The following is a 6,000-nucleotide window of genomic DNA, read 5'->3' on the forward strand; positions in this document are numbered from 1 at the left end:
ACTGCAATGAACATAGGAGAATAAATATATCTTGAAGATCTTGTTTTCAGTTCCTTTGATTAATAACCAGAAATGGGATTCCTGAAACATATTTTTATTTTTAATTTTTTGAGGAGGCTAATACTGTTTTCCATAGCAGTGGCAACACTTTACACTGTAACCAACAATGTACAAGAGTTCTAATTTCTCCACATCCTCACCAACACTTGTTTTGTTTTATATTAGCTATTCTAAAAGATGTGAAGTGATATTTTGTTTTGGTTATGATTTGCATTTCCTTGATAACTAATGATGTTGAGCATCTTTTCATACATCTATTTGCCATTTGTCTGTCTTCTTTGAAGGAACATCTATTCGATTCTTTTGCTCATTTTGTAATTGGGTTATTTGTTTTCTTGCTATTACCTTATAGGAATTCCTTATATATTTTAGATATTAACCCCTTATCAGATATATGCTTCGCCCTTATTTTCTCCCATTCTATGGGTTGCCTTTTCACTCTGTTGATAGTTTTCTTTGCTGTGCAGAAGCATTTTAGTTTGATATACTCATATTTGTCTATTTTTGTTTTTTGTTGCCAATGCTTTTGGTGTCATATGCAATAAATCATTTCCAAGAATAATGTCATAAAGCTTTTCTCCTATTTTTTCTTCTATGGGCTTTACAGTTTGAAGTCTTATATTTATGTATTTATACACTTGTAGGTGATTTTTGTGAATGATGTAGGATAAGCATCCAATTTCATTTATCTGCATGCGAATATCCAGTTTACCTAAGATCATTTGTTAAAAAGACTCTCCTTTACCCATTGTGCATTCTCAGTAAATTTGTCTAAGATCAGTTGACTGTAACTCAAAGGATTATTTCTAGGCTTTCTATTTTGTTCCATTGTCAATATGTTTGTTTTTACACCAGCAACTACAATTAACTACTCTAGTTTTGTACTGTATTTTGAAATAAAGGAGTGTGATGCTCTAAGTTTTTTTTCTTTTTCTCAAAAATGTTTAGTTCTTTGGGGTCCTTCATGGTTCCATGGAAGTTTTAGAATTGTTTTTCTGTTGCTGTGAAAAAAAAAAAAAATGACATTGGGATTTTGATAGGGAATGCAGTGAATCTGTAGATCACTCTCAGTAGTAGGAACATTTTAACAACATTAAGTCTTCCAATCCATGAACACAGTATATCTTTCCATTTATTTGTATCTTCTTTCTTTCCTCAGTGTTTTATAGTTTTCAGTGTACAAATCTTTCACATACTTAGTTAAGTTTATTCCAAAATATTTTGTTATTTTCAATGCTATTGTAAATGAGATTTTTCCCCCTTTTCTTTTTGAGGAGTTTGTTGTTAATGTATATAAACACAGCTGATTTTTGTATGATGATTTTGTACCCTGCAATGTTACTGAATTGGTTTATTCATTCTAATAGTGTGTGTGTGTGTGTGTGTGTGTGTGTGAGAAGTCTTTAGGGCTTTCTACATATAAGATTATGTCATCCACAAATTGGGATAATTTTACTTCTTCTTCATCCAATTTGGATATCTATTTCTTTTTCTTGCCTAATTGCTCCAGCTAGGACTTCCAGTACTGGTATGGTTTCAGTATGATTTGTCCCCACCAAAATTCATGTTGAGGCTTGCTTCCCAATGTGGTGTTGTTGGGAGGTGGTAATTTTAAGAGGTTCTTAGATTATTAAGAAAAATTAATGCCTTTCTTGCAGGAATGAGTTCTCACTCTCACAGGAAAGGATTCATTACCATGAGATATGGTTATTATAAAGCAAGGATGCCTCTCATGTTTGGTCTCTTTGCATGAGCACACATCTTCCATTTTCCACCACGAGCTGATGAAGTATAAGTTACCTCAGCAGATACAGCTGCCTGATCTTGAACTTCCCAGCTTCCTGAACCATGAGCCAACTAAATTTTTTTATAATAAATTACACAGTCTCAGGTATTCTGTTACAGCATTAGAAAATGGACTAAGACAAGTACTATGTTGAATAGAAGTGGTGAGAGTGGACTCGTGTCTGTTCCTGATATTAGAGGAAAAGTTTTCAGTTTGTTACCACTGAGTATGATGTTAGCTGTGGAGTTCTTACATATGGCCTTTATTATGTTGAGATAATTTCTTTCTATTTCTAGTTGAATAACAGTTTTCATAATAAAAATGTGTTTAATTTTGTCAAATACTTTTTCTGCAACTGTTGAGACGATCATGTGATTTTTATTCTTCATTCTGTTAGTGTGGTATGTCACGTTAATTTATGTTTACACATTGAGCCATCCTGGCATTCCAGGATTAAATCCCATGTGGTCATGGTGTATAATCCTTTTAATGTGCTGTTGAGTTCTGTTTGCTGGTTTTTTTTTTTTTTTTTGAGATGGAGTCTGGCTCTGTCACCCAGGCTGGAGCGCAGTGGCCGGATCTCAGCTCACTGCAAACTCCGCCTCCCAGGTTCACACCATTCTCTGCCTCAGCCTCCTGAGTAGCTGGGACTACAGGCGCCCGCCACCTCGCCCAGCTAGTTTTTTTGTATTTTTTAGTAGAGACGGGGTTTCACAGTGTTAGCCAGGATGGTCTTGATCTCCTGACCTCGTGATCCGCCCGTCTCGGCCTCCCAAAGTGCTGGGATTACAGGCTTGAGCCACTGCGCCTGACCTGTTTGCTGGTTTTTATAGGGATTTTACAACTATGTTCATCAGGCATATTGGCCTATCATTTTTTTCTCTTGTAGTGTCTTTGTTTGGCTTTGGCATCAGAGTATCTCTGGCATCTTAGAATGAGTTTGGAAGTATTTCCTATTCTTCAACTTCTTAAAAGTGTTTTAGAAAGATTGGTATCATTTTTTCCTTAAATGTTTTGTAGAATTTATTAGTGAAACCATCAGGCTCTGGAATTTTTTACTGTTGTTGGGAGGGCTTAGATTACTGACTCAATCTCCTTACTAGTTATCAATCAGTACATATTTTCTATTCCTGATTTGATCATGTGGTACATGTTTCCAGGAATTTATCCATTTCTTCTGAGCCATACAGTTTGTTGGCATGTAATTGTACATAGTCATTTATTACGATCTTTTTTGACATTTCTGAAGCATTAGTTGTAATGTCTCCTCTTTCATTTCGGATTTTATTTTGAGTCTTCTCTCTTTATCTCCATCTAACTAAAATTTTATCAATTTTGTGTATCCTTTGAAAAACCAACTTTTAATATCATTGACTTTTAAATTGTTTTTCCATTATTTGTTTCATTTACGTCTGCTCTAATCCTTATTGTTTCCTTCCTTCTGCTATTACTTAGTTTGTTCTTCTATTTCTGGTTTATTGAGGTGTAAAATTGTTAGTTTGAGTCCTTCCTTCATTTTTAATGAAATCACTTATTACAATAAACTTCCCTCTTAGGACTGCTTTTGCTATATTCCATAGATTATAATATGTTTTATTTTCATTTTCATTTCTCTCAAGATATTTTCTGGTTTAACTTTTGATTTTTTTAAACCCATTGGTTGTTCAGGAATGTGCTGTTTAATTTCCACATATTTGTGAATTTTCCAGTTTTTCTTTGCCATTGACTTCTAGTTTAATTTCATTATAGTCAGAGGAGACACATGGTACGACTTCAGTCCTCTTAAATTTGTCTTGTGACCTAACATGTGATCTATCATGAAGAATGTTTTATGTGCACTTGAGAATAATATATATCCTGCTGCTGTTGAGTGGGATGTTTTGTATATATTTGTTGGATCCATTTGGCCTATATTATTGTCCACTGTTTCCTCACTGATTTTCTGGCTAGATATTCTAGACATTATTGAAAATGGGTATTGAAATCTCCTACTCTTATTGAATTGCTATTTCTCCCTTCTGTTTAATCAATGTTTGCTATATATTTATATATGCTTATATACATAAGCAAACATTGATTAAGCAGAGGGAAGAAATAGCAATTCAATAAAAGTAGATTATAAATACATAGTGGGTATTGAAATCTCCTACTATTATTTATAGATCTATAGATATATATCTAGATATCTATATAGATATGCTCTGATGATAGGAGTATATTGATTTATAATTGTTATATCTTTCTTGGTAGTTATTCCTTTTATAATTACATAATGTCTTTCATTATCTCTCATGACATTTTTTACTTAAACTCTATTTTGTTTGACATGTATAGCTACTCAGACCTCACTCTCTTGGTTACCATTTGCATGAAATACCTTACCATACCATCTTTTCACTTTCAACCTATGAATATCTTTAACTTTACAGTGAATTTCTTGTAGACAGCATGTTCTTGGATCTTTTTTTTTAAACCCATTCAGCTACTTTGTATTTTGTCTTTTTGTTTTTTGTTTTTTGGTTTTTTTCTGTGTTTCTTTCTTTCTTTTTTTTTTTTGTATGTTTGTTTGTTTTTTGAGACAAAGTCTCACCCTGTCACCCAGGCTGGAATATAATGGTGCGATCTCAGCTCACTGCAACCTCTGCCTCCCAGGTTCAAATGATTCTCCTGTCTCAGCCTCCCAAGTAGCTGGGATTACAGGTGCCTGCCACCATGCCCAGATAATTTTTGTATTTTTAGTAGAGATGGGGTTTCACCATGTTGGCTGGGCTAGTTTCAAACTCCTGACCCTGTGATCCACCCAACTTGGCCTCCCAAGCTACTTTGTATTTTGATTGAGAAATTTAATCCATTTACATTTAAAGTAATTATTCATAGGGAAGGATTTACTGTTGCCATTTTGTTAATTTTTTTCTGTCGTGTAGTTCTTTTATCTCATTTCCTCTCTTGCTTTATTCCTTTGGGTTTCCTTGATTTTTAAAATTGATACACTTTAATTCCTTTCTTTTTTTCTTTTATCTATCTCCTATAGGTATATTGTTAAGGTTACCATAGGGTTTCTATAAATCACCTTATACTTAATAACAGTCTACTTTAAGCCAATAACGTCACTTCAATAGCACACAGACTCTACATTTTTTCTTCTCACACATCCTTACTTTATGTTATTGATTTTACAATTTACATCTTTTTATAATATGTATTAACATATTTTTATAGTTACAGTTTTTAAAATATATTTGTCTTTTAACTTTTAAACTAGAATTTAAAATGGCCTATCCACTACTATTAGAGTATTATAGTTTTCTGTATTTGCATATATTTACCTTTCCAGTAAGTTTTATACTTTTGTAAGCTTTTGTATGGCTGTTCAGCATCCTTTCATTTCAACCTGAAAAACTCCCTTGAGCATTTCTTGTAAGGAACGTGTAGTGGCAGTGAACTTCCTCAGCTTTTGTTTTTTTTGAAAAGTCTTTATCTCTCCTTTGTTTTGAAGAACAGTTTTGCTGGAAATGCTATTTTAGGTTGACTTTTTTCTTTTGCTTAATTTCAGCACATTGATCCCACTCACTTCTGGACTGTGGGATGTTTGCTGCAAAATCCATTAGTTCTATTAAGAGATTTTCTTGTACATGAGGAGTCCCTTTCCTCTTGCTGCTCTTAAAATTTACTCCTTGTCTTTGACATTTGACAATTTGCTTATAATGTGCTCCATGTTGATTACTTTGGATTCTTCTTATTCAGGATTCACTCGGCTGTCCAAATCTGCAGGCTCACTTCCTTCCCCAGATTTGGGACATTTTCAGACATTGTTTTTGAATAAGTCTTCTGCTCGCCTCTCTCCCCCTCTTTCTCTCTCTCTCAACTTGACTGGTCTGCTTAACATTGTTCTATAAGTCCCTTAAATTTTCTTCACTCTTTTTAAATTCTCCTCTGAGCAGATAATTTTCTATGTCTCGTCTTCAAGTTCATTAATTTTTTCTTATGCTTTATCTAGTTGGCTGTTGAACTGCTCCACTAAATTTTGTTATTCAGTTATTATATCCTTCAGCTCCAAAATTTCTGTTTAGCACTTCTTGGTATTTCATATCTTTTTGGTGAAACTCTAACTTTGGTCATGCATTGTTCTCCTGACTACATTAGCTGTTTTTTTT

This window comes from Colobus angolensis, unplaced genomic scaffold (assembly GCF_000951035.1).
Source record: "Colobus angolensis palliatus isolate OR3802 unplaced genomic scaffold, Cang.pa_1.0 Scaffold111, whole genome shotgun sequence".
Taxonomy (NCBI): Eukaryota; Metazoa; Chordata; class Mammalia; order Primates; family Cercopithecidae; genus Colobus; species Colobus angolensis.